The 9,081-nt window shown below is 48.1% G+C and overlaps 1 long non-coding RNA gene across 1 annotated transcript; it reads left to right on the forward strand.

Annotated features, from left to right (window-relative positions):
• On the forward strand, nt 1-2,356 carry LOC106507984. Its single transcript, XR_001304440.2, has 4 exons — nt 1-593; nt 1,130-1,299; nt 1,815-2,005; nt 2,119-2,356. It is a non-coding gene; the product is annotated as an uncharacterized LOC106507984 (long non-coding RNA).

The following is a 9,081-nucleotide window of genomic DNA, read 5'->3' on the forward strand; positions in this document are numbered from 1 at the left end:
ACTGGTGCCCTGGGGGAGGGAAATGACAACCTGAGGACGCCCTGGAGGTGTTGGATCTGACTAAGGCAGTAAAACCACCAGTTTCACACATCTGAAGACACAGGGCTGGGGGAAGGGGCCAGGAGGTAGAAGGAAGAATTGTTCTTGTTGACACAAGCAGAGAAAGAATGGAAGAAAAGCAAAGGACCCCCCCAAAAAAACCACCAGCCCCAATCTGGACTTTGGGCGGGAGGGAAGAGTGCTTGGGAGGACCTCCCGTTCAACACAGGAAGTGAGACCCAGAAAAGCATCAGGACTAGGGCAGGTCTGCCCACACATGGCAAGGGCAGAGCCAGCAACCAAACCAGGTCTGGACTCCTCCCTCTAGCATGCCTTCCAAAGCTTAACATCACACACCCCAGGTTGGACAAACACTGAGCTGTTAAGCAGCTAATACATATGCCTGATGCAGAAGCCACAGCTCAGGTGAAAATCGTGAACCTACAGGGGAGGGATCTCCTTCAAGACAGTTTGGGTGGTTGTCAGGTCATCCGCCTGCCCTCCAGGGCCACTGCAAATGGTGTCTTGCTGTCTAAGAGAGTCCCGCAGAGGAGGTGAGTGGGCTAATATCCAGCTTTATCTTCTTATCTCACATGTGTCCTGGGTCTGGAGCTGTTTTCTGCCCAGAGGAAGGTGGGTGCCATCTGCCCCCAAAAAGTGGGCACACAAGGCTGCATTCGCCAGGAGGGGGTGCCTATCTACAGTTCACAAGGGTCCCACTGGGCTGGCTACAGCATCCCACAATCGTTCTCCCTTCTTCTGAAGCTAAAACGCCTTTTTCTTTGGGGGAACCAAGCCCAACCCAACCTCAGTCCTACAGCTCCGTGGAGCTGACTCCCTTCCCATTTCCAGGAATGGACTGATTATCTCAACTGTAATCAGTTTAAGGATAGTCACCTGACTTCAAGAGCATTCATTCCAGAATTATTATTGGAACTGTTGGTACTGAGGCAACCCATTCCTAGGAGTTGTTCATCTTGGGTGGGGCAGGGGCGGGGTGGGAGGGGCGGTGGAGGAAAAGAGGATGGCATTGTTTGAAGGCTTGGAATCCACTGTGTCTGACCAGAGCCCACCGTTTTACATTTCCCAGGTATATGAACCAATTCTCTCTTTGGCTTAGGCTGGGTTGTACTGAGTTCTCTCCCTTGCGACCCAAAGAGCCCTAACTGCTGCAGTGACTTAGAGTTTTATCTTATATGAAAGATCCTGTAGGCTTCTCTACCGGATTGGTCAAGAGAGCTTTCCAAACCTGAACCAAAGGTAATAAGCCATCCCCCTCCCCCAGGGCTTGTTAGAAAGACTGGCTAGTGGGACTGGCATTAGCACACACCTGGGATGTCAACACTTTCTGTCTCCTGGTTCTGGTGGACGCCCAAGCACTTATCTCTCATGTCAGTAACAGGACTGTCAAGCAAAGACCTGCATTCTAAATTCCATTTAAGCTCTTTCTGCAGAGCTGGGTAACCAAAGGAGACAGCCATGGAAAATATATGACTTTCATTATTATGACATGGAAAGCAGAGCTGCCTAATTGCTTTTGTCCACTGGTGTATAAAGATTGAGACCAGATGTGTTGAAAAAAAAAAAAGGGAAAAGAAAGAAAGAAAAAGGCTCGTGTTGGTCGTTGCTTTGAACAAAGCAGTCTGATTTCCTCTCTCTCTCTTTCTCCTCCCCCTACCCCCCTGTCTCCCCCCTCCTCTCTAGGGGGAGGACCATAGGAAAGTCTTTTAACTGCTTGTAAGTTTTCATAACCTCGCTGATTTTGCTTTTCACAGAAGATAAAATTGTGAAATTGGCTTGAAAACTTTATTTTCGCCTCCCTCGATTCAAAGTGGAAGGGCTGGGCGGGAGTTAGCGGAGTGCTTCCTCCCAGGACAGCTGCGGGTCCCAGCGCAGATCGGACTCTCCTCCTCGGCGCCAGCTCAGCTCGGGAATGAAGTCTTCACGTGGAGATCCACGGGAATGGGTGAGAGAATGGTCGTCTTTAAATAGAACCGCCCAGAGCCCGGCTTCTGTGTTTCATTTTCCAGAAGAGCCCTTCAATCTGCTTCAACGTTTTTTTTTTCTTTACCTCTCCAGTTATTTTTAGCACCCCCAGCCACAGAGCCCAGCAGGCCCGCAGAGGCCCTAATGACGTACCCAGTTGGACAAGTGGAGATCACATCTCCTTCGGCAAAGATACATTTGAAGCATTAAAAAAAAAAAAAAAAAAGGTAGATCGGAGAGGGGGGGTGAGGTGAGACGCGGGCTGCATGGCCCTGATGCTTCTGTGCCCAGCCAGGGCTGCCCACTAGAAATACAATTCATTGAAAGATTACCTCATTATTTTCAAAATTAATCATTTTCCTAAAAATTAAGAGAGAGAGAGAGTGTGTGTGTGTGTGTGTGTGTCTGGGGATGCTGATTATTGGGAAAAGACAAATCTGCCTCAGTGTCATTTCCGGGAAGGAAGGGAAGACAGATTCTTTTTTTTTTTTTTTTTTTTTTTTGTCTTTTGTCTTTTTGTTGTTGTTGTTTTTGTTTTGTCTTTTTGCTATTTCTTGGGCCGCCCCTGCGGCATATGGAGGTTCCCAGGCAGGGGTTGAATTGGAGCTGTAGCCACTGGCCTACACCAGAGCCACAGCAACGCGGGATCCGAGCCGCGTCTGCAACCTACACCACAGTTCACGGCAACGCCGGATCGTTAACCCACTGAGCAAGGGCAGGGACCGAACCCGCAACCTCACGGTTCCTAGTCGGATTTGTTAACCACTGCGCCACGACGGGAACTCCCGGGAGACAGATTCTAACACAAAACCTCAAAGGGGTTCCCCCAGCCCGTCCCTCTCCTGGTGCAGGACCTGCTTCCCATCCCTGGTCTGACGCTGTGTCGCTGCCGCATCTCCAAATACCTACAGAGATCTCGTCGCTCCTTTGGGGTCCTTTCTATGCTCTGTTAGAGCCCCCCTCTGTTAATCCCTGGCTGGGGGATGATAATAACGGTAATTAATTTCCCTCACATATTTTATAGGCAACAAGCCCTCAGTGATAATACCAGAAAAGAAAAAGGAAAAAAAATTAATAGGACCGTGTGAGAGAACCTGAGATTCTACATGCTTCCACCGGCGCAGGCCACGCCCCCTTCTCCCGCCCAGCCCCGCCCTCTCCCAGGTCATTGCTCCCATCCTCACGTGCCTTGTTATTCCAAATCAGAGCTCCACAAAATTCAGACCTCTTTCCTAATACATGCCCTTGGCTTTAAATTAATTCCAAGCTGGTTTCCAAAGGGAGTGACTTGTATGACATTAATGAGAACAGCCGTTACAGAGAGGTTGCCCTGGAGAAGGCTGTGGACTCATTCTGGGGCTGTACTTGGGAGCCAGGAGACCTTGGGCAAGTAATTTAGCTGCTAGAAGCCTTGACGTCCTTGATGGCTCCATGGGGGTGGCAGGGGCAGCAGAGCTGGGGCCTCCTTTGCAGCATTGTTAGGAAGCTCAAATGAGAAATGAGAGTGGGTCACTAAGAGGGATTGCCATTGTGATTGCATCATTGCCCCCCTTGTAACATGAACCCCTGGGATTCAGGCTGACATCTCCCCAAAAGCGTGACTCCCTCATAAAAAGGAATTTGACGACTTCAAAAAGTGGAGCACAGGAATTCCCACTGTGACTCAGCAGCTTAAGAACCTGACACAGTGTCCGTGAGGACACGGGTTTGATCCCTGGCCTTGCTCAGTGGGTTAAGGACCCAGTGTTGCCTCAGGCTGTGGTGTAGGTTGCAGATGTGGCTGGGATCCCGCATGGCTGTGGCTGTGGCTGTGACGTAGGCCAGCAGCTGCAGCTCTGATTCAACTCCTAGCCTGGGAACTTCCATATGCCACGGGTGTGTCCCTAAAAAGAAAAAAAAAAAAAGTGAAGCATAGTCTTAGGTACAAGTGGAACCCAGGATTTCACCACATTCTCCTCCCAGGGCCTGTGCAAGAGCTGTTTGCTCAAATCTCCTCCTCAAAGGAGACATTCCCGAGTCACACCATGGAGGCCTGAAGGAGCAGGCCTGGGGGCCTTGTTCTGAGTCATGTGGTTCTGCTGCTCCCTGCCCCCTTAGAACTTCAGGGACTGGACCAGGGGAAGACAATCTGACCTGGGGCCACCTGTCCCAGGCTGGCCAGCACTTTTCCACACTCGGGAGTTTGAGTGGGGAAACTGGAAGGCACAGGCTGCAGCTATGGGATCCAGAGCTGACGGTCTGGAAGAGGAGGTGAGAGAGGAGGAGATGGTGGTAAGCCAGAGCATCTGGGGGTAGAAGATGGAGCAGACCTGTCCTTGGTCTCCTTTCCTGTCCACGGGTCCCTGGCCACGAACTACTTTTCTCTTGGTGTCGGAAACTCGAGGGACACTCCACACCTAGTGCAGTGGGCTGACTTGTGGATGCAAGAAAAACATGTTCAGAGTTCCACCGTGGTTCAGTGGAAATGAGCTAGTATCTACAAGGATTCAGGTTCAATCCCTGGCCCATCCATGAGAACGAAGGTTCGATCCCTGGCCTTTCTCAGTGGATTAAGGATCTGGCATTGCCATGAGCTTCGGTGTAGGTCGCAGACATGGCTCAGATCTGGTGTTGGTGTGGCTGTGGCTGTGGCCAGCAGCTGTAGCTCTGATTCAACCCCTAGCCTGGGAACTTTCATACACCACAGGGGTACACCATGTTCATGTCTTAATGCCTGGAAACTGTGAATACGGCCTTATGTGGAAAAAGGGTCTCTGGGGGTGTAATGAAGTTAAGGACCTTGCAATGACATCATCTTGGATTGTCTAGGTGGACACTAAATCCAATGACAAGTGTCTCTACAGGAGACAGGAAAGGAGACACAGACATGGGGAGGCAGACATGTGAGGACAGAGGTGGAAACTGGACTCAGGGATCGCCTGGATCCCACCTCCCCCTCCCCTCCCCACACCCCCAAAGATGGGTGAGGCCAAGGAGGATGACCCCAGAGCCCCTGGCGGTGGGGCAAACCTGCCTACCCTTCCATTTCTGGCCTCTAGAATGGCGAGAACACTCTTCCATTGTTCTAAGCCACTAAGATCTTGGCAATTTGGTTTTTTTGTTTTGTCTTTTTAGGGCTGCACCTGTGGCATATGAAGGTCCCCAGGCTAGGGGTTGAATCGGAGCCAGCCTATTCCACAGCCACAGCAACGCCAGATCCAATCCTCGTCTGCAACCTACACCACAGCTCACGGCAAAGCCAGATTCTTAACCCACTGAGTGAGGCCAGGGATCCAAACTTCGTTCTCATGGATGCTAGTCAGATTTGTTTCTGCTGAGCCACAACAGGAACTCCAAAGTTTGTGGGAATTTGCCTTTTTTTTTTTTTTTTTTTTTTTTGCCGTTTCTTGGGCCGAGGCATATGGAAGTTCCCGGGCCAGGGGTTGAATCAGAGCTGTAGCCACCGACCTACGCCAGAGCCACAGCAACTCGGGATCCAAGCCACATCTGCAACCTACACCACAGCTCACAGCAACGCCAGATCCTTAACCCACTGAGCAAGGCCAGGGATCGAACCCGAAACCTCATGGTTCCTAGTCGGATTCATTAACCACTGAGCCACGATGGGAACTCCCAGTTTGTGGGAATTTGTAGCAGAAGTCCCAAGAAACTAATCCACCTTGTGAACCAAAATGGCCTGACTACAACAATACATCAAAATTCAGGGAAAGTTTCTCTTTGAGGAGTTAGGCCTACTCTAAACACCTCCTTATGGTTCATCCCTAAATAGTGTTTACTGCTGCAGGGGCAAGAAAATACTAACAGAAGAGTTCCCTGGTGGCTCAGCAATGTAAGGATATGATGTCACCGTTGTAGCTCGGGTTCAGTCCCTGGCCCAGAAATGCAGAAAAAAGAAAGGAAGGAAGGAGGGAGGAAGGGTGCGAAAGGGAGAAAGGAAGGAAGAAAGAAAGAAAAGGAAGCAAGCAAGAAAGAAAGTAAACTGTAGCAGAAATGGCTACCATTAACTGAGCACATACTATGTAATGGGAAATTTAATGTGTTTTATCCTTAACCCTCAGAGAAAATCTTTTGCTTTAACTCTCCCTTAATGTCATTCCCACTTCACAGTTAAGAAGACAGAGGTTTAGGAGTTCCTGTCGTGGCGCAGTGGTTAACGAATCCGACTAGGAACCATGAGGTCGCGGGTTCGGTCCTTGGCCTTGCTCAGTGGGTTAACAATCCGGCGTTGCCGCGAGCTGTGGTGTAGGTTGCAGACGCGGCTCGGATCCTGCGTTGCTGTGGCTCTGGCGTAGGCCGGTGGCTACAGCTCCGATTGGACCCCTAGCCTGGGAACCTCCATATGCCGCGGAAGCGGCCCAAGAGTAGCAATAACAACAACAACAACAAAAGACAAAAAGACAAAAAAAAAAAAAAAAAGAAGAAGACAGAGGTTTAGAGAAACGAGTAACCACAGCTAGTAGGCAGAGGAAGCCCTCCAGCCCAGAAGGATGGACATGTTCTCAGCTTCCACATTAGATCAGGTATACGTGTCGGGTCCAGGCTACTTGGCATCATGGCAGGTGGAAAGAAGTGGGTCTGAATCCAGGTCCCAACACTGTTTCCTGGCTGAGGGGCCTTGAGCCATTACTTACCCTCTCTAAGCCTCAGTTTCCTCTCCAGAGAAACAGGGGTTAGAATGTTCTGTTTGCTTCAGCAGCACATATACTAAAACTGGAATGATACAGAGAAGTTAATCATGGCCCCTGAGCAAGGATGACAGGCAAATTCGTGAAGTGTTCCATAATTTTCATATGCACACAGTGGTATATGGAGTGACCGGCCAATGGGGACCTGCTGTATAGCAAAGGGAACTCTACCCAGTATTTTATGATGGTCTATGTGGGAGAAAAATCTGAAAAAGAATGGACGTGTCTATGTATGACTGAATCACTTTGATGTACAGCAGAAATTATCACAACTTGGCAAGTCAACCACCCTTCAATAAAACTTTAAAAAATGAAAGAAAAAAAAAAAAGAATGTTCCATTGAGTGGGTTAAAGTCGAAGAACATTGTGTTCAACAGGGCACAGAGGTCCAGCAAAGATTGTCTGACCTGGGAGAAAGCGTCAGACCGCAGGCTGGTAGCCTCTCCTGAAACCCCAAGGTGTTTCAAAGAACTTTGGTGAGGTGTTTACAGTTTCTCTCTAGGAGGCTATGCATTTCAGGCTATTCTTGGATGAATGCATAAAGAAGATGTGGAATACATATATGATGGAATACTATACATAGAATACTACTCAGCCATAAAAAAGAATGAAGTAATGCCATTTGCAGCAACCTGAATGAACCTAGAGATGATCATACTAAGTGAAGTAAGCCATATAGAGAAAGATGAATATCATATGAGATCACTTATATGTGGAATCTAAAATATGGAGCAAATGAGCTTATCTATGAAAAAGAAATGGACTCACAGACAGAGAACAGACTTGTGGGTACCAAGGTGGGGAAGCAGTGGAATGCAGTGGGAGTTTCAGGTTAGCAGATGCAAACTAGTATACATAGAATGGATAACGACAAGGCCCTAAAGTATAGCACAGGGAACTATATTCAATATCCTGTGATAAACCATAATGGAAAAAAATATGAAAAAGAATACATATATATGTATAGCTAAGTCATTTTGCTATATAGCAGAAATTAACACAGTATTATAAAATCACCTATACTTCAATTAAAGAAAAAACAACTATGCATTTCAAGTATTGCTTAACAAAATTATCCAAGCAGAAGACTCACCTGAGGCTTGTTAAAATTTTCCTTTCCAGGAGTTCTCATCGTGGCTCATCGGAAACAAATTTGACTAGCATCCATAAGGACGTGGGTTCGATCCTTGGCCTCACTCAGTGGGTGAAGGATCTGGCATTGCCATGAGCTGTGGTGTAGGTCACGACACATTTTGGATCCCAAGTTGCTATGGCTGTGGTGTAGGCCAACAGGCTACAGCTCTGATTTGACCCCTAGCCTGGGAACCTTCATATGCTGCAGCTGTGGCCCTAAAAAGACAAATAAATAAAATTAAAATTTCTACTCCAGGAGTTCCCTTGTGGCTCAGGCAATTAAGAATCTGACTTAGGGTCTGTGAGAATACAAGTTTGATCCCTGGCCTCGCTCAGTGGGTTAAGGATCTGGCATTGCCACAAGGTGTAGTGTAGGTCACAGATGTGATCCAAATCTGGTTTTGCTATGTCTGTGGTGTCGGCCTGCTGCAGCAGCTCTGATTTGATTCAACCCCTAGCCCAGGAACTTCCATATGCCACAGGTGCGGCCCTTAAAAAAAAAAAATTCCGTTGCAGGGAGTTCCCTGGTGGTTCAATGTGTCACTGATGTGAGATGGGTTACTGCTGTGGTTTGAGTTCAAACCAGGAACTTCCACATGTCTCTGGTAAAGCCAAAACAAAAAACTTTTTTTTAAAAAATTTCTGTTCCAGGGCCTCATTCTGGATGCACTCAACTAATCTCTACTACAGAGAGCATGGGAACCTTAATCCTTTAATAAGTAGTCCCACATGCTTGTTAAAATCAGAAAAGTTTAAGAATCTCTGTACAAAAGCAGCACTTCTTCTTTTTTTTTTTTTTTTTTTTTTTTTTTGGTTTTTAGGGCCACACCCGCAGCATATGGAAGTTCCCAGGCGAGGGGTCAAATCAGATCTATAGCTGCTGCCCCAGGCCACAGTCACAGCAACTTGCGGATCCCAGCAGCATCTGTGACCTGTCTGCAACCTATACACCACAGCTCAAGGCAACATGGGATCCTTAACCCACTGAACGAGGCCAGGAATGGAACCCATGTCCTCATGGATCCTAGTCAGATTCGTTTCCACTGAGCCTTAAGCTTTAATGGACTTGACAAATACTTGGGAATCTTGCTGAAATGCAGATTCTGGTTTAGCCAGCTGGGTGCGCCTAAGAGTCTGCATTTCTCACCAGCTCCCAGGGGATCCCCATGTGGCTGGTGAGGAAACCACACTCTGAGCAGCAGCAAGAGTAAGGAATGGATGGCTGTGAATGGAATTT

The sequence above is a fragment of the Sus scrofa genome, chromosome 13, assembly GCF_000003025.6.
Source record: "Sus scrofa isolate TJ Tabasco breed Duroc chromosome 13, Sscrofa11.1, whole genome shotgun sequence".
In the NCBI taxonomy this organism is placed as follows: domain Eukaryota; kingdom Metazoa; phylum Chordata; class Mammalia; order Artiodactyla; family Suidae; genus Sus; species Sus scrofa.